The sequence below is a fragment of the Mus caroli genome, unplaced genomic scaffold, assembly GCF_978045245.1.
Source record: "Mus caroli unplaced genomic scaffold, Mus_caroli_1 scaffold_8, whole genome shotgun sequence".
NCBI classification, from domain to species: Eukaryota; Metazoa; Chordata; class Mammalia; order Rodentia; family Muridae; genus Mus; species Mus caroli.
The window spans coordinates 127,990,724-128,016,708 of record NW_028227263.1 but is presented as its reverse complement, the minus strand read 5'-3'; the positions used below and the strand labels follow the sequence as shown (position 1 = coordinate 128,016,708).

The following is a 25,985-nucleotide window of genomic DNA, read 5'->3' as shown; positions in this document are numbered from 1 at the left end:
AGTCTGAATCATTAGATGGAGAGGCTTGACAAGAGGAGGTTTAAACTGTGGGGTTTCTCTGATTTATTTCCTTTTACAAGGTCATGCAGGACTTGGATGAACACACAATAAGATCTCCAGTGGTCTTGGGACGAAAGTGAGGTCTGGGGTGGCTAAAATAAGTCATGGTGGTGGTATTTTGACAGGAAAATGTGACACCTTGTCAGCTTTATGACTAAACAGGTCCTCATTCAACAAGAAGAGGTAACCATATTGGGTATATGGAGCACACACTTTATCCCACTTCTCTGGACCCATTGGCAGTGGGACTCTCTGATATTGAGGGCTAGCTTGTTATTATAGTGGGATTCTGAAAGTGAGGAACATGTACAATGGCCAGTCTTAATTTTGAATAAGAAAGAAAGAAAGAAAGAAAGAAAGAAAGAAAGAAAGAAAGAAAGAAAGAAAGAAAGAAACTAAGAAAGAAAGAAACTAAGAAAGAAAGAAACTAAGAAAGAAAGAAAAGGAGAGAGAAAGAGAAAGAATAAAAAAACAAAAAAAGAAAGAATGACCAAAAGAATGAAAGAAAGAATGAAAGAAAGAACGAAAGAATGAATGAAAGAAAGAAAGAAAGAAAGAAAGAAAGAAAGAAAGAAAGAAAGAAAGAAAGAAAGAAAGAAAGAGAAAGAAAGAAAAGAGAGGGTAATTACAAGGTGACAACAGTGGGCAGGAATGAGCAGGTTAACTTGGGCAGTAGCATGAGAAGAGATATTTTTTTGAGATGGTCACAGAAGATTGTAGAAGAAATTTCTTCTGGATGAAACCAAAGAGGGCAGGACTCCCCAAAGAATGAGTCCAATACAGTGTTACATGCCTTTATTCCAGGAACTTGACAGGCTGGTCACAGACAGGTGCATCTCTGAGAGCTCAATTTCATCCTTGTCTTGAAATCGAGTTGTAGGACAGCCAAAGTCAGACAGACAAAACTTGTCTAAAAGAGGTGTCTTCCACCTGTCCAAGTTTCCATAAGTTATATCTGCCAACGAGTCAGGCCACATAGTAGGAATGTCTGCTGGATGTGAGGGGAAGAAAGGGGAACCTATGTGGGTGTCCTGGGTCGAGATTCAATAAAAAACAAGTCCCTAGAGAAGATTTTCAATCCTAGGGTAGGTCTAGGTTAGGTGTAAGAGCCCTATCATATAGTGGGTAATTAGATCATCAATGCTCTTGTGTAGGAGATGGGGGTGGGATGGGATCACATCGATGCTGCCTGTTCCATGGCCCTTGACTCCTTGTTGGAAGAGAGAGAGAACACCAGTGGAAATTAAGAGGATCTGTTAGCTTTAAACCTAAGTGGATGACATCCAATTGCCCTCTTTTGTGGTCTGACAGTGTGATATTAACACAGGAGCTAATTGCATGTTTATTGCAATACTGAGAATACTGATTTTGGGAATCAGAGGCAGTTGGTCAGGAAGACTGAGGCCACCTGAGGAATCCTGATTCCTGCTTTCTAAGAAGTTCAAGGCAAATGCTGTGTAGGCATGATGTATAAATGGGTGCTCTCACGATCTCTTTTGATGTGTTTCCTATTTCCAGGGTCTCCAGTGCAGGAACATACTCCAATCAGTTCAAAACACATAGATGTCCAAAGATTCCTCCTTGCATCCTAAATTCCAAATGGCTTCAAATATACCCAGAGAAACCAGTTCCCTAGTGCCTAAAGAGCCTACAAGGAACTTACCTTTTCAAATGTGTCAGAGTCCTCTAGTGACCCCAAAAACTCCACTGCAATCAAGTCTTTCACTCCATGAAAGGGACCTACATCAGCAAGAGTCCCAAGAACTATCCAGAAACTCAGATATGTGAATGCAACCAAGTGATGTAATGGGCCCAGGTTTACCAACTCTGAGAAGACTCTCAGGGCAGCCAAGTCATCACATACTTTCAAGACCCTCAGTGAGTTCTGGTTTCCCTGTTCCCATAGGTTCTATGCCGCTGTCGGATAAATATTGTAACAAACAACCTGGCCTCCAAGAAAGTGTTGAAAGGAACGCACTGTGTACTCCAAAGAACAAAAGTGTCTGCTGCAAGAACATTTTCATCAGTGCCAGAACCCAGACCTGGAACAACGGAAGGTACTGGCATTACTGATTGGTGTGACAGAATACAAGATCCAGGTATGCCTCTCTCTTTTCCCTCTGTTCAACACCAAATGGATCTCTTCCTCGATCAATTACCTGAACTCTGTGTTTCTTATGTGCTAAGGGCACCTTGGTGATTTGTGAATGGTGAATAGTCAGGCCTCTAGGGCTGGACCTCTCATTCTTCTTCAACCTGGTACCAATTTGAGTCAAGATTATTATCCTGCAGGGTCTTAGAGACCCATACACCACAGCTTCTACTAAGACACAGGACACACTAGCTGAATCTTCCCCAGATTTTGGTTTCAAGTCATATACATCCTACCTTACTACAATCTCTTAGGGATTTACAGCCTCAGACTTCTCTGTTTCTGCCTCATGCAGTTTCTATTACTATAAAAACACCTCCCATCCAAAGGCTTCAAACTGTGGCCCGGTTAGGGGCAATCAGGTATTCTTCTGATGTCTCCTTTGTTTTCCAGACCTGGTTCAAGAACAGACGAGCTAAAGAATGTCGGAAGAGTTCACAACTCCCTCTGAGAATTGGAAGTGGACCTCACTATAGGCCTACTTCCAGCAGTGGTGGTGAAGTTCCTGATTTCGCTGCCAGTCCAGATTCTGTGTGCCAGAGACATGTGGATGTCAGCTATCCTCCTGAGTTTAGACCATCAAGGAACTCCCCTCACCAGGAATTCAACTCTTCCCTCATTGATCAACCGTTGGTAGAGATGTGTCCCAGCAAGAGCCACATTATCTCAGAGCATCAAAGGCAGAAATGTAGAGAACTTTCCAGGGAAACGGGGCACCTATCTAGTGAAAGGTCTGGCTGTTCCAACGTTCTTTCCTCACCTTCTACACCAGCCACTGCTGAATCTCCGTGTGACATACCCTCGGGATTAAGCCTTTCTCCTCAACTCGGACCTCCAAGTGTGACCCAAAACTCAGAATCCACCTTCTCCATGTGCCAGACACCATCAGTTTTGAGCCCTCTTCCTGAACTCAGCCCCTTGAGTAATTCCCTAGACCAGATGGCCATTTTTTCCAACATGGATCAGGTCTGTGAAAACTATCAAAAGAATACAAGGTCTAAGAAGCCAAGGAAGGACAGGGAGAAGAACACGGTGCAAAATTTGATGCATGGCCAGGATTCCTGTGAAAAAACTGAAAGCCCTAAAGGCACGGTCTCTCTGCCAAGCTCTGCCTGTCAGGAGACCTTGGGTGAGAGACAGTCTGTGTTCAGTTCTCCTCCATGCAGCCCATCAAGTACATCTCCAGACTCAGAATCCATATTTTCTACATGGGAGGGAACATCTCATATCAGCTTTCCTCCTCCTTTCAGCCCAAGTATGTTCTCAGACCCGGAATCAACCTTGTCCATTATTCATATTAATGAGAATTTATTAAGTGATGCCATGATGTCTCTATAGGCTGACTGAAACCCAGCAACAGGGGAGAGTATACTCTGTCAATCATCAGTCTGTGCACTATCTGCACACCCCGCTGCAGACCAAGATCCAGAAATAGCCCAAACTCCACATACCAGCACAGCTTTGACATTTGGGCATCCAAGGGAGACCCATTGCTCAATACACACTCACAGGTGTTTAAGACCAGACTGCTTTACAAGACCAGCTCTTCCCTGTACATCTCAGTGACTTGGATTCTGTGTCAGACCAAGTGTCACTGTCTGACTTCCCTGAGCACTTCTGACTTGTGGATGTCATCTAAGAACTGTTGATCCAGAAGTTTGGGGCACTCCTCTCTCCATCTACCAAAGTGAATGGGTTAAATTTGGAGACTGATTGTCTGAACACATGAGGTAGAAAGCTTTCAAGGAAGATTTTGTGAAAATGTCTCAATTACTCTAGTGTTACTTATTTTCAATGTATCAAAAAGGGTACAGTAATTTATTGAACATAGCAATTAAATTGATTCTCTCCTATTTTTACATTGGTTAGCACTTGATTGCACGCATTTCCCTGTCCTGCTATGTCTACCAACCTTTGTGCCCTCCCCTTCCCCAAAGTGTGAAAAAATAAAAAATTATAAAAAGGACATATTTCTGTCATCTGTATTCTCACTGGAGTATGGGAACATAATCTTCATAGACTTCCCAATAACAGAATATACCCCTTCTCCTTCTACGTCTTCCATTAGTCACCCATTGTGGGAAGGTACATTTCTGTATCCCAACCCATTTAAGTGTTCTCTTCAGTGCCTCTATAACTAGTATGCTACTTTCTTGGGAGGTGGGGTAAGTTGGCATATGAATAGGTGTTATGGCAGGAGCTTTCCATATCCCTTCCTCTTGACTGTGAGTCTTCATCCTTCAATATCAAAGCAATAGTATCTTTCTTGCTCTTCACATCAGGGGAAGCATGGATTATTGGTTGTCACAGTGTTTCATGCCATCTTCTTGCTTCTCCTGAGTGTTGAATTTCCAGGTGAGTTAATACACCTGTCTTCAGGAACATGTGGGGGTCAGGGAGGACAGATGCATAGTTCCTGAGCACAGGTAATCAACCACATAGAAGAAGGTAGGGTAATACAATTAAGTCATCTAAGCTATGATCTAGTCAAAGAGGAGCTAAAATTTATAGGCATGGTATTTTTTTAATATTTATTTTATGTATACGAGTACACTATAGCTGTCTTCAGACACACCAGAAGAGAGCCTTACGTCCCTTCACAGATAGTTGTGAGCCACCATGTGGTTGTTGGAACTGATTCAGGACCTCTGGAAGAGCAGCCAGTGCTCTTAACCACAGAGCCATTTTCCAGCCCTACACATGCTATTTTAAAATATTTTTTGAATCTGAGACTTATTTCTGGGAGGAAGAGTCTGGGAGGAAGAACCAGGCATAACATTGACAGAATTCCACTAAAATCGGGAACAAGTCAAGGCTGCCACTCTCTCCATATCTGTTCAATGCATTACTTGAAGTTCTTAGCTTAAGCAAGAAGACACTTGTAGGAGGTCAAGGAGATACATATGGGGAAGGAGTATGTCAAAGTACCTTTATTTAAATGATATGACAATGTTCAGAAGTGACTTGAAAAATTGCACTAGTGAATGTCTATGATTGATAAACACTTTCAGCAGAGTACCTGTAGTGTTAAATTAACCAGAAAAATCAGTGCCCCTCTCTATACAAACTACAATTTGACTAAGAAGGAAATTAGGCAAAAACTCTTTAACATTGCCCCAAATAATATGAAATATCTTGAGGCAATTCTAACCAAGCAAGTAAAACCATTCTATGATAAAAACTTCAGGAAAAAATATTGAAGAAGGTATCAGAAGATAGAAATTCTCCAATGCTCAGCCAGCCTACCAAAAGCAATCTATAGATTCAGTGCAATCCCCATCCAAATTCCCATACAATGGTTCACAGATCTTCAGAGGACAATTTCCACTTAGTTATGGAAAGACAAATAACCCAGACTATGAAAAACTCTCCTGAATAATAAAAGAACAGCTGAAGCTCTCACCTTCAGCAAAATGTACTACACACTGAATTATGTTATTAACAACAGTAGAGTATTATCATAAAAACAGACACATTTATCAGTTAGATTAAACTTACTACCTGCACATAAATACATGCATATATCAATTCCTTATTTTTTGATGAAGAAGATAACAATTCACACCTAGTGAGTGGACATCACCATGTGCTTGTCAGACTAGATATCTCCCTGTAGAAGAATAAAGGTAGATCCATAGTTATAACCCTGCAGGAAACTCAAGTCCAAGTGGATTATAGACCTCAACATAATACCAGATACAGTGAGCCTGATATAAAGTGGGGAAAAGATGTTGTTGAAAACTACCCCCCCCCAGCATAACTGTAGCCACTTTGTTCCATTCCTGCCAGCTTTTTTATATTGTTTCTGTGACATTCCTATCAGGAATATTTCTCTTGACTTGTTAGGCCCAAGTTCCATATGGTAGCTTTTGTTTCATCTTCTATATTTTACTGTTTTTTTTAATATTACCTCTTAGAAGCTTAGTAAGAGAGAGAAATGGTGTGGACCCTGTTGGAAGAGGAGGGGAAAAGAAGTGGGAGGAGTAGAGGAAGGGAAATTTCTTTTCTGAGTATATTGTATGAGAAGAGAAGCTATGTTTAATAAAAGGTAAAAAAGACAACTTTAAATGCAATTTTCCAATTAGAATGTCTGCAGCACTGGCCTCTGCATCACAGCTTGTCTCCTAGGGTTTGGCTTGGATCCATCTCACTGCTGCTGGTGTTCTGGGTAACCATCCCATGGTTACTGCTATCTCCAAAATGCTGGGGTTTTCTGATGAAACTCGACTGCATTTTAACGAGTAGCCTCACCTGGACTACCTTCAGGGACTCCACCTCAGCTACAGAGTGCCAAGGCTCAGCTGCTCTTTATGCTCCTGTCAGATCTTCAAAACCAGCACCACCTGGGGGACTCTTTTGTAAAGTGGCTATTTTCACTGAACAATTCTCTTAAGTCCCTGCCCACTCCAAGTTTCCCGCCCACTTCTTATAAACATTTATACCAACAGTTCCTCCCTTGGTTTTTTAAAGATTGCTTAAACAGTCCCTTCTCCAAGTTTCACAATGCCATACTCTAAATTATAACAACTGATCTAGCCTACTGTCATTCACAGGTTTGCTTCTCCTGGACAAACTGTGTGCTAACAAAATCTTCTGCAAAACTGCCTTCCCTCCTCACACTTCCAGCACCTCTCTTTACCTTTTCAATTCCTCTGCTGGCATTTATTAATTTATGTATTCATGTGTTTATGTATTTATTAATTAATCAATTAATTTTAGTAGCTATTTTCTTCCTTTACATTTCAAATGCTATCGCAAAAGTCCCCTATAGCCTCCCCTTGCCCTGCTCCGCAACCCACCAACTCCTGCTTCCTAGCCCTGGCATTCCCCTGTACTAGGGCATATGGTCTTTGCAATACCAAGAGCCTCTCTTCCCAATGATGGCCTACTAGACCATCCTCTGCTACATATGCAACTAGAGACACTGGTCAGGGGCCTCCATGAGATTCAACTGTAAGGCATTTTCTCAATTAGTGATCAAAGGGGAAAGGCCCCATGTGAGTGGGACCATCTCTGGGATGGTAGTCTTAGATCTATAAGAAAGCAGGCTGAGCAAGGGAGGGGAAGCAAGCCAGTAAAGAACATCCCTCCATGGCCTCTGCATCAGCTCCTGCTTCCTGCCCTGTTTGAGTTCCAGGCCTGACTTCCTTTGCTGATAAACAGCAGTATGGAAGTGTCAGCCGAATCAACCCTGTCCTACCCAACTTGTTTCTTGGTCATGATGTTTGTGAAGGAATAGAAACCCTGACTAAGACAAGTTCCAAGGAGCTCTGAGAGTACTAATTAGTTCATATTGTTGTTTCTTCTATGGGGACTCAATCCATTTCAGCTCCCTGGGTATTTCTCTTGCTCCTTAATTGGGGATCTTGTGCTCAGTCCAATATATGAGTGTGAGCATCCAGTTCTGTATTTTCCAGGCACTGGCATAGCCTCACAGGAAACAGCTATATCAGGCTCCTGTCAGCAGGCTCTTGCTGGCATCTGCCTAGTGTCTGGGTTTGGTGGTGGTTTATGGGGTGTATCCCCAAGTAGGGCAGTCTCTGGATGGTCATTCCTTCAAGATCTGCTCTGAACTTTGTCACTGTAAATCAATCCATGGGTATTTTGTTTAAAATTATAAGAAGGAGCTAAGTATCCACACTTTGGTCTTCCTTCTTCTTGAGTTTCATATGTTTTGCGAGTTGTATCTTGGGTATTCTAAATTTCTGGGCTAATATCCCCTTATCAATGAGTGTATACAATATGTGTTCTTTTGTGATGGCATTATCTCACTCAGCACTCCAGATCCATCCATTTGCCTAAGACTTTCTTAAATTCATTGTCTTTAGTAGCTGTGTAGTACTCCATCCTGTAAATGTACCACATTTTCTGTATCCGTTCCTCTGTTGAGGGGCATCTGGGTTCATTCCAGCTTCTGGCTATTATAAATAAGGCTGCTATGAACATAGTGGAGCATGTGTCTTTCTTACTGGTTGGAACATCTTCTGTATATATGCCCAGGAGAGGTATTGCAGGATCCTCCCGTAGTACTATGTCCAATTTTCTGAGGAACCACCAAACAGATTTCCAGAGTGTTTGTACAAGCATGCAATCCCACCAACAATGGAGGAGTGTTCCTCTTTCTCCACATCCTCGCCAGCATCTGCTGTCACCTGAATTTTTTTATCTTAGCCATATATGCAGAGAAAGCATTTGACAAAATCCAACACCCATTCAGGATAAAAGTCTTGGAAAGATCAGGAATTCAAGCCCAATACCTAAACATGATAAAAAGCAATCTACAGCAAACCAGTAGCCAACATCAAAGTAAATGGTGAGAAGCTGGAAGCAATCCCACTAAAATCATGGACTAGACAAGGCTGCCCACTATCTCCCTACCTATTCAACACTGTACTTGAAGTCCTAGCCAGAGCAATTCGACAACAAAAGGATATCAAGGGGATACAAATTGGAAAGGAAGAAGTCAAAATATCACTTTTTCCAGATAATATGATAGTATATATAAGTGACCCTAAAAATTCTACCAGAGAACTCCTAAACTTGATAAACAGCTTTGGTGAAGTAGCTGGATATAAAGGTAACTCAAAAAAGTCAATGGCCTTTCTCTACACAAAGGATAAACAGGCTAAGAAAGAAATTAGGGAAACAACACCCTTCTCAATAGTCACAAATAATATAAAATACCTTGGCCTGACTCTAACTAAGGAAGTGAAAGATCTGTATGATAAGATCTTCAAGTCCCTGAAGAAAGAAATTAAAGAAGATCTCAGAAGATGGAAAGATCTCCCATGCTCATGGATTGGCAGGATCAATATAGTAAAAATGGCTATCTTGCCAAAAGCAATCTACAGACTCAATGCAATCCCCATCAAAATTCCAACTCAATTCTTCAACGAATTAGAAAGGGCAATCTGCAAACTCGTCTGGAATAACAAAAAAACGAGGATAGCAAAAGTTCTGCTCATGGATAAAAAAAAAAACCTCCGGTGGATTTACCATGGTGACCTAAAGTTGTCCTACTGAGCAATCGTGATAAAAACTGCATGGTACTGGTATAGCAACAGACAAATAGACCAATGGAAAAGAATTAAAGACCCAGAAATGAAACCACACACCTATGGTCACTTGATCTTTGACAAGGGAGCTAAAAACATCCAGTGGAAAAAAGACAGCATTTTCAACAAATGGTGCTGGCACAACTGGCAGTTATCATGTAGAAGAATGCGAATTGATCCATTCTTATCTCCTTGTACTAAGGTCAAATCTAAGTGGATTAAGGAATTCCACATAAAACCAGAGACACTGAAACATATAGAGGAAAAAGTAGGGAAAAGCCTTGAAGATATGGGTACAGGGGAAAAAAATTCTGAATAGAACAGCAATGATTTGTGCTGTTAAGATCGAGAATAGACAAATGAGACCTCATAAAATTGCAAAGATTCTGCAAGGAAAAAGGCACAGTCAATAAGACAAAAAAGGCCACCAACAGATTGGGAAAGGATCTTTACCTATCCTAAATCAGATAGGGGACTAATATCCAATATATATAAAGAAATCAAGAAGGTGGACTCCAGAAAATCAAATAACCCCATTAAAAAATGGGGCTCAGAGATAAACAAAGAATTCTCACCTGAAGAATATCCAATGGCTGAGAAGCACCTGAAAAAATGTTCAAAATCCATAATCATCAGGGAAATGCAAATCAAAACAACCCTGAGATTCCAACTCACACCAGTCAGAATGGCTAAGAGAATGCTTTGAAGTATGATGGGTATACATGTGAATAAGAGCGTGGGGAGGAGAAAGAATGTGATTAAAACAATATTCATCTTTATAGATACAAATTTTTAATTTTGAGGTTGTTTAATTCTGTGTAGCTCTATTTGTCCAGTAAAGTGTTGTGTAGAGAAAGGCGGTTTAGAAGTCACAGAGATGACCTGCCTCTGACTCCTGAGTAGTTTGAATTAAGGTATACCGCCAGCAAGGCTGATAGAATGTATTGTAGGAAGTTTTCCCCTAAATAAGCAAGAATTTGTTTTCTTGGGAGAACTAGACACCTTATAGACTGTGAAGACAACTTCCTGTAGTGACAGACCCTGACTTACAAATAAACAAACCAAAACAAAAAATGTAATTCAATCAATAAGACAAGGACTCTCTAGGGTGGGGCCAAAATCCCAGTGGCACTGAAGGGTGTGTTTATCTACTGAATTTGCAGGTCCACAGAGTGGGAGGAGCCAAAGAGTGGGCGGAGCTTTGAGGTTCCTGCCCAGACAAGGTATATAAGGCTGTTCCCTGAAGAAGTGTTCAAACAGAGAAAAATCTGTACAAGATAAAGAGAACTAGTGTTTGGAATTCCAACTCAATTCTTCAACAAATTAGAAAGGGCAATCTGCAAATTCGTCTGGAATACCAAAAAACCTAGGATAGCAAAAATTCTGCTCAAAGATTAAAAACACCTCCAGTGGATTCACCATGGTGACCTAAAGTTGTACTACAGAGCAATTGTTATAAAAACTGCATGGTACTTGTATAGCGACAGACAAGTAGACCAATGGAATAGACTTGAAGACCCAGAAATGAAACCACACACCTATGGTCACTTGATCTTTGGCAAGGGAGCAAAAAACATCCAGTGAAAAAAAGACAGCATTTTCAACAAATGGTGCTGGCACAACTGGCAGTTATCACATAGAAGAATGGGAATTGATCCATTCCTATGTCTTTGTACTAAGGTCAAATCTAAGTGGATTAAGGAACTCCACATAAAACCAGAGACACTGAAACATATAGAGGAGAAAGTATGAAAAAGCCTCGAAGATATGGGTACAGGGGGAAAAAATCCTGAATTGATCAGCAATGGCTTGTGCTGTTAAGATCGAGAATAGACAAATGAGACCTCATAAAATTGCAAAGCTTCTGCAAGGCAAAAGACACAGTCAATAAGTCAAAAAAAAAAAAAAAAAAACATGAACAGATTGGGAAAGAAACTTTACCTATCCTAAATCAGTTAGGGGACTAATATCCAATATATATAAAGAAAATATTTTTCTGGATGGAGCCAGAAAGGGGAATAAATCTCAAAGGATGTGTCAGTTGTTTGTTACATACTGTTAATCCTAGGCCTGTGTGGGAAGGAGCAGGCAGGTGCATCCCTTTGAATTCTAGTTCAGCCTTGTCTTCAGTTTGACTTACACACAGCACAGTTCATACAGAGAAACTCTGTCTCAGAAGAAAAGAAGAGAAGAGAAAAAAAAGAAAGAAAAGCAAACAAAAATTGTCTTTCATCTGGCCAGGTTTCCATTAGGTGTTAAGGTGTGGCTACAGACTGGGTGTGGCCCCAGGGTGTGAAAGTATGCTGGCTATGAGAGGATGCAAGGAGGAGCCTGTGGGAGGGTCCTGTATAGGGAGATTCAAATAAGGCTAAGTCCTTGGTATAGAAGTTCAATAACAGTGGGCATCTGTGTTAGGTGAATGAGCCTTTTGATATCCAGGGTAATTATGTTATGAATGATCTTGTTTAGAAGAAGTGGGTGGAATGGGGTCCATTGGATCTTGGCTGTTCAATGGCCCTTTATTAGTTGTTTTGTGGCTGATTGTCCAGCAGAAAGGAGGAGAAACTGGGACTCTCTCTTTATATTTATGATAATATTCCTTTTTAATGTAAACTTTATGTAATCCTTTTTATAGTCCAGATTTTATATCCCTCCTAATCACCCCATGACTGTTCCATATCTCATATTTCCTTCTTTTGTCTCCACAAGGATGTCCCCACCTTACCCGCCACACCCCTATCATAGAAGACATCCCCACTCCATTGTTCCTCTAGTCTCTTGAGAATTAGACACATCTTCTCTGACTGAGTGTAGAACCAGCAGTCTTCTCCTGTATATGTTGAACGCCTCATATCAGCTGGTGTATGTTTCCTGACTGGTGGCCTGGTTTTTGAGAGAACTTGGGGATACAAGTTAGTTGAGAATTCTACCCTCCTATAGAGTCAATCTTCTCCTCAGATTCTTTCAGCTTTTTCCCAATTCAACCACAAGTGTCAGCAGCTTTTGTCAATTATTGGGCATAAATATCTGCACCTGACTCTTTCAAGTGCTTTTTGGGTCTTTCCAGGTGCAGTCATGACAGGCCCCCTTTCGTAGGTACACCATTGCCTTAGTAATAGTGGCAGACTCTGGTGCCTCCCCTGGAGCTGAATTCCAATTTGGTCCTGTCACTGGACCTCCTTCTCCTTAGGATCTTTTCCATTTTTTTGTCCCTGCAGTTCTTTCAGACAGGAACAATTCTGGGTCAGAGATTTTTGCTGTGGGATCGTAATCCCATCCCTCACTTGATGTCCTATCTTTCTGCTTGAAGTGGGCTTTACAAATTCCCTCACCTCACTGTAGGGCATTTCATCTCAGGTTCCTCCCTTTGAGACCTGAGAGTCTCACCCCCCCCAAAGGACTTGGCTACTTTCTGGGGTGTCCCCCTACTTCCTACTTCCCAGAGTTGCCTGTTTCCATTATTTTGTTGGCCCTCGGGGCTTCTTTCTTATTCCCCCCACCCAATACCTGATCATGTCCCCATCTACCTCTTTCTGTCCCCTTTCCCACACAGGTCCCTCTGTCCCAGGTCCCTTTGTCCTAGCTCCTGTGATTGCTTTCTTTTACCTCCCAAGTGGTATTGAATTATCCTCACTTTAGACCTTTGGGTTGCTAAATTTTGCTTTCTGTAGATTGTATCCTGGGCATTCTATATTTTTGGTTAATATCCACTTATTAGTGAGTACATACAATGCATATCCTTTTGGTTTTGAATTATGGCTTTCAGGATGATACTTTTTATTTCTCCCCTTTAGCCTGCAAACTCAGTATATTCTTGTTCTTAATATCTGAGTAGTATTTCATTGTGTAAACGAACCATATTTTCTATATCTATTCTTCTTTTGTTGGATATCCGGGTTGTTTCCACCATCTGGCTATCATAAATAAGGAAACCATGAACATAGTGCAACATGTGTCTCTGTGGCATAGTGTGGCATCTTCTTGGTGTAAGCCCAAGAGTGCTATAGCTTGTCTACATGTAGATCTATTTCTAATTTTTTGAGGAATCTCCAGATTGATTTGCAGAGTGGTTGTACCAGTTTGCAATCCCACTTGCAAATAATGAGTCTTCCTTTCTCTTCTCATCTTGTCAAACATGTGCGGTAACCTGAGGTTTTCATCTTACCCATTCTGGGTATTGTAAGGTAGAATCTCAAGATCTATATAATTTTCATTTCCCTGATCACTGATGACTTTGAACATTTCTTCAAGTGATTCTGAGCCATTTCAGATTCCTCTGTTGTGAATTCTCATTTTCGTTCTATATCCCATTTTTTATTTTTTATTTTTTTGTGGTTGGCTTCTTGAGTTCTTTATATATTTTGGATATTATCTCCCTGGGATGTAGGGTTAGTGAAGATTTTTTTCCCAGTCTATACGTGTCCGATTTTACCTATTGTCTATGTCCTTTGACTTATAGAAGCTTTCCTGTTTGAAGAGATCCCATTTTGGATTTCTGTTTAGAAAATTTCCTCCTGTGACAATGAGTTCAAGGCTCTTTCTCACTTTCTTTTCTATTAGATTAGATTTCTTGTGTCTGGTGTTATGTTTAGGTCCTTCATCCACTTAGAATTGAGCTTTGTGTACTGTGTCTAATATGTCTCTATATTCATTATTAAGTGTACAGACTGCTAGTTACACCAGGACCATTTATAGAAGGTGATTTCTTTTTTCCATTGTATATTTTTGGTTTCTTTCTCCAAGATCAAGTGTCCATAAGGATGTGGCTTTATTCTGCATCTTCAATTCTATTTCATTTTTCAACATGGCTATCTCTGTCCCAACACCATACAGTTGTTTTTATCACTATTTCAGTGTAGTCTAGCTTGAGGTCAAGGGTGTTGATTCCCCCAGAAGTTCTTTAATTTCTTTTTTTTTTTTCCCGAGACTGGGTTTCTCTCTATGTCCCTGGTTATCCTGGAACTCACATTTTATACCAGGCTGAGCTTGAACTCAGAAATTAGCCTGCCTCTGCCTCCTGATTGCTGGGATTAAAGGCATGTGCTACCATGCCCGGATTTCTTTAATTTCTAAGAAGTATTTTTGTAGCCTGGCTTGGTGGCACACACCATTAATTTCAGCACTTGGGAGGCAGAGGCAGGCAGATTTCTAAGTTTGAGGCCAGCCTGGTCTACAGAGTGAGTTCCAGGACAGCCAGGGCTACAAAAGGCACCCTGTCTTGAAAAAACAAACAAACAAAAAAGAATTATTTTTGCTATTGTAGATTTTTGGCTTTCCAGATGAATTTGAGAATTTCTCTTTAGATGTTTTGGAAGAATTGTGTCAGGATTTTTTGGGAGGTTGCATTGAATCTGTAGATTGCTTTTAGTAGGATGACCAGTTTTACTATATTAATTCTGCCAATGTGTGAGCATGGGAGAACTCTCATTTTTTGAGATCTTTTTCGATTTCTTTCTTGAGAGACTTGATGTCATTTTCATATAGATCTTGCATTTGTTTGGTTAGAGTTACCCTAAGATTTTATATTATTTGTGGCTAGTGTGAAGGGTGTTGTTTCCTAAATACTTTCTCAGCCTGTTTATCATTGGTATAAGGAAAGCTAATGATTTATTTGAGTTAATTTCACGTTCAGTCCCTTTGCTGTTTATCAGATGTAGTAGTTCTCTGATAGTATTTTTGGGGTCACTCATGGACACACTTATATAGTCTACAATCAGTGATACCTTTAATTCTTCTTTGCCATCCCCTTGATCCCTTTATATTGTCTTAATGCTCTAGTTAGAATTTGAGTACTATATTGAATATATATGGGAAGAGTGTGCATCCTTGTCTTGTCCCTGATTTAAGTGATTGTTTCAAATATCTCTACATTTAATTTGCTATTGGATGTTCATTTGCAGTAATTTGCTTCTAGGATGTTTAGGAATGGGCCTTGATTTCCTGATCTCTCCAATATATCAATCCTTGATTGACTTAAATTCTGTATTAGAGCCACCCTGAAAGGCAAAGGAAGGTGGTTTTTCTGGATCCACATGCCCAAATTTAAATTTCTTCTCTGAAATGCCAACTTTAAAATTCTTCTCAGGAAAGTTACTTTTGAATTCTGTTCCCACTTGACTTCCTGCAGATTCATTTGACTGTGACTTTGAGCCCACTGTAAAAGCTGAATGAGCTTAATGTGGCTTAAGAGATGGCTTGGAGGCTTCACAAGCCACACATTTTAGGGAAGAGCTCTCATTTTGTACAGAATAAACAGCACACTTCCACTCTTCTTTCTTTTTGGTGAATAAGCCTTCAAATCCATTGTTTGGAGACCTGCTTGTCTCTGAAGAGGCAGGAGCCTCTTTTATTAGATATTTTCTTAATTTACATTTCAAATGCCTTCCCAAAAGTCCCCTCTAACCTTCCACCACCCTGCTCCCCAACCTATCCACTACCACTCCCTTGTCCTGGAGCATATAATCTTCTCAATACCAATGGCCTCTTGTCCCATTGGTAGCTAATTAGGCCATTCTCTATGACATACCCAACTAGAGACACAAGCTCTGGGGGCTACTGGTGAGTTCATATTGTTGTTCGAACTATAGTGTTGCAGACCCTTTAGCTCCTTGGGTACTTTCTCTAGCTCCTTCATTGGGGGCCCTGTATCCTATCCAATAAATGAGTGTGAGCATCTGCTTCTGTATTTGTCAGGCACTGGCATAGCATCACAAGAGACAGGGTCCTGTCAGCAAAATATTGCTGCCATATGCAATAGTGTCTGGGTTTGGTGGTTGATTATGGGATGGATCCCCGGTCAGGGCAGACTCTGCATGGTCCTTCCGTCCATCTCAGCTCTGAACTTTGTCTCTGTAACTCCTTCCATTTGTATTTTGTTCCCCATTCTAAGAAGGAACGAAGTATCCACACTTTGTTCTTCCTTCTTCTTGAGTTTCATGTGTTTTGCAAATTGTCCCTTGTGTGGTCTAAGTTCCTAGGCTAATATGCATTTATCAGTGAGTGCATATTGTGTGAGTTCTTTTGTGATTGGGTTACCTCACTCAGGATGATATGCGCCAGACCCATCCATTTGCCAAAGAATTTCCTAAATTCATTGTTTTTAGTAGCTGAGCAGTACTCAATTGTGTATATGTACCACATTTTCAGTATTCATTCCTCTGTTGATGGATCTCTTGCTTCTTTCCACCTCCTGGCTATTATAAATAAGGCTGCTAGAAACATACTGGAGCATGTGTCCTTATTACCAGTTGGAACACCATTTGGGTACATGGCCAGGAGAGGTATTTCTGGATCTTCAGGTATTACTATATCCAATTTTCTAAGGAACCGCCAAACTGATTTCAAGATTGGTTGTACAAGCTTACAATCCCACCAGCAATGGAGGAGTGTTCCTCTTTCTCTACATTCTCGCCAGCATCTGCTGTCACCTAAATTTTGATCTTAGCCATTCTGACAGGCGTGGGGTAGAATCTCAGGGTTGTCTTGATATGCATATCTCTAATGATTAAGGATGTTGAACATTTTTTTCAGGTACGTCTCAGGCAATCGGTATTCCTCAGTTGAGAATTCTTTGTTTAGCTCTCTGCCCCATTTTTAAATGGGGTTATTTGATATTTTGGGAGTTCAGCTTCTTCAGTTCTTTGTATATATTGGATATTGGATAATCCTATCGGATTTGGGATTAGTAAAAATCCTTTCCCAAGATGTTGGTGGCCTTTTTGTCTTATTGGCAGTGTCTTTTCATTACAGAAGCTTTGCAATTTTATCAGATCCCATTTGTCAATTTTCGATCATACTGCACCAGCCACAGCTGTTCTTCTGTTCAGGAATTTTTTATTCTGTACCAATATCTTCATGGTTTTCCTCCCACTTTGTCCTCTATAAGTTTCCCTGTCTCTAGTTTTAGGTGGAGTTTCTTGATCCACTTAGACTTGAGCTTTGTGCAAGGAGATGAGAATGGGTCATTTCACATTCTGCAACATGATAACAGTCAGTTAAGCCAGCACAATTCATTGAAAATAATGTCTTTTTCCAATCGATTGTTTTAGCTCCTTTATCAAAGATCAAGTGACCATAGGTGTGTGGGTTCATTTCTTCATCTTCAATTCTATTCCATTGATCTACCTATCTGTCACTATACAAGTACCATGCAGTTTTACCACAGTTGCTCTGTAGGACAGCTTGAGGTCAGGCATGGTGATTCCACCAGAGGTTCTTTTATTGTTGAGAATAGTTTTTGTTATCCTAGGGTTTTTGTTATTCTAGATGAATTTGCAAATTGCCCTTTCTAACTCTGTGAAGAATTGAGTTGGAATTTTGAAGGGGATTGCATTGAATCTGTACATTGCTTTTGGCAAGATAGCCATATTTACTATATTGATCACTCCAATCCATGAGCAAGGGAGCTCTTTCCATCTTCTGAGATCTTCTACGATTTCTATCTATAGAGACTTGAAGTTCTTATCATACAGATATTTCACATCCTTATTTAGCGTCACACCAAGGTATTTTATATTTTTTGTGACTAATGTGAAGGGTGTTGTTTCCCTAATTTCCTTCTCAGCCTGTTTATCCTTTGTGTAGAGAAAGGCCACTGATTTGTTTGAGTTAATTTTATATCCAGCAACTTCACTGAAGCTGTGTATCAGGTTAAGGTGTTCTCTGGTGGAATTTTTAGGGTCACTTGTATATACTATCATATCATCTGCAATAGTGATATTTTGACTTCTTCTTTTCCAATTAGTATCAATTTGGTGCCCTTCTGTTGTCTAATTGCTCTGGCTAGGCTTTCAGTACTACATTGAATAGGTAGGGAGAAAGTAGGCCGCCTAGTCTACTCCCTGATTGTAGTGGGATTGCTTCAAGTTTCTTTCCATTTAGTTTTATGGTGACTACTGGTTTGCTGTATATTGCTTTTATTATTGTTAGATATGGGTCTTGAATTCCTGAACTTTCCTAGAGTTTTATCATGGATGGGTGTTGGATTATGTCAAATGCTTTCTCAGCATCTAACAAGATGTTCATGTGGTTTTTGTTTTGAGTTTGTTTATATAGTGGATTATATTGATGGATTTCCTTATAGTAAACCATCCCTGCATCCCTGGGATGAAGCCTACTTGATCATGAGGGATCATCATTTTGATGTGTTCTTGGATTCAGTTTGTGACGATTTTATTGAGAATTTTTTATTTTTTTATTTTTATTAGATATTTTCTTTATTTACATTTCAAATGCTATCCTGAAAGTGGCCTATACCCTCCCCCTGCCCTGCTCCCCTACACACACACTTCCACTTCTTGGTCCTGGCATTCCCCTGTATTGGGGCATGTAAAGTGTGCAAGATCAAGGGGCCTGTCTTCCCAATGATGACCGACTAAGACACCTTCTGCTACATATGCAGCTAGAGATAAGAGCTCTGGGGGTGTTGGTTAGTTCATATTGTTGTTCCACCCAAAGGGTTAGTTAGAGATTGTTCAACACTAAATATAAGAAACATCCTATTATGTAAGCACCATGGTCAGTTCATTAATTGTTGGTTTAATGGACACAATTTCAGTTTCTCTGTCACTGCCTTTCTGTCTGTCTATCTGTCTCTCTTCCCCCCTCTCTCTTACTGTGTGTGTTTGTCTTTGTATGTTTCTGGGTATGGTTTATTTAATTCTCTATTTAGCTATATTTATAAAAAAAAAAAGCAAACACACCTAAGAGCAGTAAATGGAAGAAAATGGAAAACCTCAGGGCTGGAATCAACAAATAAGAAAGTAAGGGAAAGATACAAAGAATCAACAAAACTGGGACATGGTTCTGGGAGAAAATCACAGATAAATACACCTTTTGACAAAACCGACTAAAGAGCACAGAGACTGTATCCAAGTTAAGAAAATCATAAAGGTGAGACATTGCAGAAACTGAGGAAATTCAATGAATCATGAGATCTTGCTACTAAGGCCTATATGCAGCAAAACTGGAAAATCTAGAAGAAATGGGATCATTTTCTAGACTGGCACAACCTACCAATGTTAATCAACATCAAGTAAACTATCTAAACAGCTCCACAAGACCTGAGGAAACAGAAGTAGAAATTCAAAGCCTGTCAGCTAAAGAAATCCCAGGACCAGATGGTTTTATTGCTGAATTCTACCAGACCTTCAAAAAAGAACGAATACCAATACTCCTCAAACTATTCCACAAAACAGAAACAGAAAGAAAGATCACTACCTAATTCATTGCATGAAGCTGAAAGAGGGAAAATTACTGAACACCTGAACTTTTCCTGAACTCTCTTACCCCTCCCATCCAGAGACTGTTCCCGGAGCACTCCTGAACTTTTTACCCCAAGGTACCCCCTCCCAATTGGAAACTGCTCCAAGAACATTTTTTAGATAAGGGGTCTCCTGGAAAAAACCTAGTCCTACCCCTCCTAACTGAAGACTATGCCAAGAACATTTTTGAGATGGAGGCCTCCTGGTACCACCCCAGAATGTTCCAATAGATCGAGTACATTGCCAAAATATAGGACACGACCCCTTGGTTATGTAAAGCCCCTTGGCAGAACACCTTGGTGACGTAAAACTTCTACTTTTCCCCTGGCTATTTCCTATAAAAGCCTGTGAAAAGTTTGGGCCAATTGCCGAATCTCCTCTGCACCACCTTGCTGGCTGCATGAGTTTCGACCCCAGATATCTGGTATATGTGCTTTTTATGTTCTTTCTTGTCATTGCTGTATTAAATCTTACTCTCTATACATCTTAAGTTCGGTCTCAGTGTCTTCTTGGGTGCGCGGCTGACCCGAGGCTTGAGTAAGTGCCTCCCTTTGGGAGTTTTGGAGTCTTTCATTTGGTGCATTGGCCGGGAATCAGCGCGACTACCCAGAAGTCCTGGACCCACTCAGAAGTAAGATTTACTGTTCTGCTTTGGTCTGGTGTCTGTGTTCTGTTTCTGGAGACCAGGAGAGTCTCAATCTGTGGGCCTTGGAGAGGCCATCTGAATCTGTATCTGGTGCGATCGCAATTCTGGTTTTGCGTGACGCTCTGTGCTCAGTACGAGCACCAGAGACCGTGCTCCGGGAGCTGGAGACCAGGCAGGTCTCAATAGAGAGCGCGGGGTGAGTAGAGACAGACGTGCCTGGTGCTCACCGTCCGATCGCCCTGGGGGACGCCCCAGGAAGACAAGGGGAGGGCCAAGGACGCTTGGCGGACCCCTCTGAAGGCCGAGAGACCATCACTTAGGTGGAAGGTCTGAGCCGCCGGCCTTGGAAAGGCCATCTGAATCTGTGAGTTGCCTGTGGGCGACGGGAAGTCGCCGCTGTTTTTGGTTTCTTTTTGTCTGAATCTTGTGTCTGCTCTTGTTGTTTGCTATTATTCTAGAAATGGGACAGTCTGCTGGGTGTGTAGGTGTGGAACTGCTGCATTTGTGTATTCTGAGATTGTGGGTTTATTCTGGCAGTGGCTGTGAGAGGACGACTGTCTATGGCCTCACAGTCTGCACCCCAAAAAAGATGTTCCAAGGGAGACCCTGGAGGGAGTGCCCAAGGTACAGAACAGTCAAAAAGACCTGGCTGTTGCCTGGCAGAGTGAAAGAGAGAGAGAGTGTTCTCTCTGCCAGAACGGGAGTGGATGTAGAATCCCACCCCTATCAGGAAAAAGAGTCAATGTGAAATCCGACCCCGTCAGAAAATAGTGTTTGGCTGGTTGTGTAAGTCCAGGCGTGGACAAGTGTGCTTGTTTGTGGCCACATGACAGACTGTGTGTGTGTGTGTGTGTGTTAACCCTTTGCCGACTGTAGACTTGGACTGACGTCGGGACAGAATTTGTCAGAAATGGTTTTAAAAGGAAAGAAAACCACCAGGCAGGTCCTCCCCAGGCTGCTCAAAAGAGCTCTGAGATTGCAGAGCTGGGCTAAGAATTTCCGGCTTTGGCAGCGCGGGTAGGGCTTTGATAGCAGCAGTGGCGCTGAGGTTCTGGCTTCTGCGGGCACGGCAGCAGCAGAGGCTGTCTGTGCCCCGCAGGCGAGTTGTGAGATGCTGGTGGTAAGTGCAGCGGCCTGCCGGCCCCCGCCTGCCAGTCCCGGAGTGGCCGTGAAGCCTGCCACAGCTGGGGAGGGGCCGACTACAGCCGCGTCCCTCCTTTGGTCCCCCCCCCCAGAGTCTACCCGCACTCCCTTGTGCCTGCCTGGCTGCGTGCTCCCTCCCCAAAGACAGTGCAGAGAGCACAGGGTGTCTATCAAGTAGTTAAATAGTTAAATTGCTGCCTCTGCCTGCCAGTGTTTGTTTGCCACTCCCAGGAGTTTACGCTGCATTCCGGCGGCGCGCAGCGGAGACTCGGCGCTGGGCTCTTCACATCAAAGGATTTGTTTTCAGCCTTTGCCTGCCTCTTGGGTGGGAGAAGGGCTCATTTCCCTGTCCCCTGTATCCTGTCTCTTGTTAACTGTTAACAGAAAAATTGTGTTCATTTTGAAATATCAGTGGTTTGGTATAGCCAGATGTGAAAACTGCACTCCCTTCTTTGCCCCATGTGTTTTCTCTTCTCAGGCACTGCCCTGAGTTGTTGGCAGTGAGTCTGTTCTGGGCTCCGGTGAGGGAGACATACAAGGTAAGGAGCACCTATGGGTCTAACTGCCAGGCTCTGATGAGGTCTCGTCTCTGTGGGACTGAAAATGTCCCATCAATCTGATCTAACAGTAAATAGAGGTAAACTATGAAAAAAGTTAAGTGACAGAATATAGATGTAATAATTAGATAACATTCAAAGTAAGCAAAGACAAGAAAGAGATATATATAGATAGAAAGAGAGACATTATATGAGATCTCCATTGCAGTTAAGAAATAGGAGCAAAGAGAGATAAATGACAAAGACTAGAACCTAGCAAAGTGACACTTGCTAATAATGCTAGCACTTAGAGATGATCTGTAAGAAATAGGGAGCCAGAAAATTTTCTAAAAAAGATAAGAGAAATGAAATGCTGGTCACAAAAGTCAGGGAGACTAGAAAACTTAGTACCTGGCAACAAAAAAAAAAAGGAAAGCTTTTGGCTAAAAGATCAGAGTGTTTGCTGTTGAAAAAGAAGAGCACTGGATGAGAGACTGTCCTAACAAAAAGAAGAGGAACCCCCCTCATGAAAAAGATAGCAGAAGGGGTGCTAACACAGAGGCTGAGTCCTTAAAAGAGACTGGTAGTCTACCTGTTGAAGCAGCTAAAAAGAGACTGTGTTTTCATATTCCTCCACTGACCAGTGCAAAGCAAGTTTAAAAGGTCCCTGGACACTACAGGTCTTTGCAAACTGTGGATTCCAGGTTTTGCTGCATTAAAAAGATAAACAGCCCTTCGTATAAGAAATAAAGAACAACCTTGGATGGCCTTAGATGCTATTGAGACTGCCCTAATGTTGTCCCCAACTTTGGGACTCCTAAATGTGACTGAGAACAAAAGTATTGCCAAAGAGGTTCTTACTCAGAAATTGGGACCCTAAAAGACCAGTGGCACTTAAAAAATTAGACCTGGTGACTGAGGGATGGCCTGCTTGTCTGCACATAGTGGCTTCTGGTCAGGGACACATGATTCAATTGTTTCCCTGACTGATGGACACATTATTAGAGCTTTTTTTGACAGAACAAGTGACCTTCGCTTCCCCTGCTAACCTGCTGAGTCTTCACCTACTCGTCACTCTGACATTCTGGCAGAAAGAACTTCGGCTCAGAGGGCTGAACTCTTGGCGCTAACCCAAGCCCTGCGGTTGGCTGAAGGCAGAGACATCAAAGACAAAGAAAAAATTCTGGCCCTCCTAGAAGCTCCTGAATGAACTGGGTGAGTTGGGGTACCGGGTATCGGCTAAGAAAGCTCAGCTAAAGCGGTGGCTCACCGAAGCCAAGAAAAAGACTGTGATGCTGATCCCAACCCCCACCACCCCGCGCCAAGTACGTGAGTTTCTGGGGACGGTGGGCTTTTGCAGGCTCTGAAAAGAAAAAGTCCCATTCACCTGGACTGAGGAACACCAAAAAGCCTTTGACAGCATAAAGGCAGCCTTGCTTGCAGCCCCCGCCCTGGCTTTGCCAGATTTGACTGAGCCTTTTACTCTGGGGCCCTGACAAGCTTACTCTGGGTCAGCATGTGACTATACCCACTACCAGAATTTGTTGCTGAATGATTGAGTAACTTTTGCTCCACCTGCCATCCTCAATCCTGCCACCTCCCGTTGGCGGATGACTCCACTCCTGTACATCAATGTGCTGATAAAATTGGAACAAGGAAAGATCTGACTGATCAGCCTTGGCCAGGTGTGCCTGCCTGGTACACAGATGGCAGCAGCTTTGTCACAGGAGCAGCAGTAGTAGATGGAAAGCAGCTCATATCCATGGGACCATCTACCAACAGAGGGGGCTACTTACCTCCGCAGGTAAAGATCAAATCAGCCTTGGCCTGAAAGTTTAAACTGGTACACGGATGGCAGTAGCCTCATGGTTAAAGGTAAGCGGAAGGCGGGGACAGCAGTGCAGCAGTGGACAAAAAGCAGGTGATCTAGGCCAGCAGCCTCCCTAAAGAGACTTCAGCCCAGAAAGCTAAATTTGTGGTTTTGATACAAGCTTTATAAATGACACTGACAGCGGGTATGCTTTTGCCACTGTATGGAACAATATGCAGACAAAGAAAGCTGTTGACATCTGCAGAAAAAGACGTTCTCAATATGGATAAATGATACTGCTCACATAGTCATCAAGAAGACTATTAAAGAAAATTTTTTTCCAAGGTTCAGAGTGCCAAAAGCAATAGTTGCCCAGGTAAGTCAGGGTGTGGCCAAGCATTTGGAGGTCAAATAAAAATTACATTGTGTATATAGACCTCAGAGCTCAGGATAGATAAAAATTAGTTTAAAACTCTAAGACAGACCTTGACAAAATTAATCGTGGAGACTGGCATGAACTTGGTGTTCCTTCCCTATGCCCTATTTCTTGATTCAGTTTTACTCTTTTTAAAATCCTTTTATGAAACTCCTATGCCCATCATAGTCTTAAATGATGTGTTTAAACTTATGCTGTTATAATAATGATCTGTATGCTAAGTTAAAAGGCTTGCAGGTGGTCTGGTCACAACTGGGAAAAATTGGACTGAGTACGCGGACGACATCGCGCCAGGGATCCCAACAGCTGAGACAGTGAACGAGCTGGGTACCCCAAGGACATCTCACCAGTTCCAGCCAGAGATCTGATCTACGTGCACCTGCATCATGCCCAGACCCTCAAGCCTCGCTAAAAGGGCCCCTGCCTAGTTCTGTTTACTAATGCTTCTTATTCTGTTTTTGTTCCCATGTTAAAATAGGGTAAATGCAGTATTCTCCGCATAAAAATATAGACTTCTGAAATTCTAAGATTAGAATTATTTACTAAAAGAAGGGGGGAATGAAAGAGGGAAAATTACTGAACACCTGAACTTTTCCTGAACTCTCTTACCCCTCCCATCCAGAGACTGTTCCCGGAGCACTCCTGAACTTTTTACCCCAAGGTACCCCCTCCCAATTGGAAACTGCTCCAAGAACATTTTTTAGATAAGGGGTCTCCTGGAAAAAACCTAGTCCTACCCCTCCTAACTGAAGACTATGCCAAGAACATTTTTGAGATGGAGGCCTCCTGGTACCACCCCAGAATGTTCCAATAGATCGAGTACATTGCCAAAATATAGGACACGACCCCTTGGTTATGTAAAGCCCCTTGGCAGAACACCTTGGTGACATAAAACTTCTACTTTTCCCCTGGCTATTTCCTATAAAAGCCTGTGAAAAGTTTGGGCCAATTGCCGAATCTCCTCTGCACCACCTTGCTGGCTGCATGAGTTTCGACCCCAGATATCTGGTATATGTGCTTTTTATGTTCTTTCTTGTCATTGCTGTATTAAATCTTACTCTCTATACATCTTAAGTTCGGTCTCAGTGTCTTCTTGGGTGCGCGGCTGACCCGAGGCTTGAGTAAGTGCCTCCCTTTGGGAGTTTTGGAGTCTTTCAAAGCCACAGTTACTGTGATACCTAAATGATACAAAGACCCAACAAACAAAGAAACTTCAGAGCGACTTTTTTTAGGAATAGCAATGCAAAACTACTCAATAAAATTCTCTCAGAACAAATTTAAGAACGCATTAAAAACATAATTCACTGTGGTCAATTTTTTTTAGATATGGTCATATTTTTAGATGCCTTAAAAGCAATTGAAAATATGCAACACCTTTTCCTGTTATAAGTCATACAGAAATTAGGAATTCATTGCACACAACTAAACATAAAGCAATCATAAAGAAACCAACAGCCAACATAAAATTAAATACACACATGAAACAATCCCACTAAAATCAGGGACAATCAAGGCTACCCAAACTCTGCCTATCTATTCAATATACCATCCACAGTTCTTGCTAGAGAAGTTAGAGAACAATAAGAGGTAAAGGGGATATATATTGGAAAGGAATAAGGCAAAATATCATTATTTTCAGATGATATGATATGATAGGATGCAAAAGCAACCCCCAAAGTTATACCAAAGAACACCTACAGATGAAAAATTATTTCAGGAAAGTGGCTCATTATAAAATTAACTCAAGGTTGCTGATTTCCGAGCAGAGGAGGTTCGTCCTGTCCGGCTTTTGCGGGGCGGTGGCCACGGCCAAGAGGCCTGCGTGGACCTCGGGGACGCCGAGCTGCGAGTCTTGGTCCTCGTGGCCTTGGCAGCACCGGGGTGA

At 41.8% G+C, this 25,985-nt stretch overlaps 1 pseudogene; it reads left to right on the top strand.

Moving 5' to 3' along the window:
- The first annotated feature begins 1,523 nt into the window (after nt 1-1,523).
- On the top strand, nt 1,524-25,985 carry LOC147003483 (oocyte-specific homeobox protein 4-like; annotated as a pseudogene).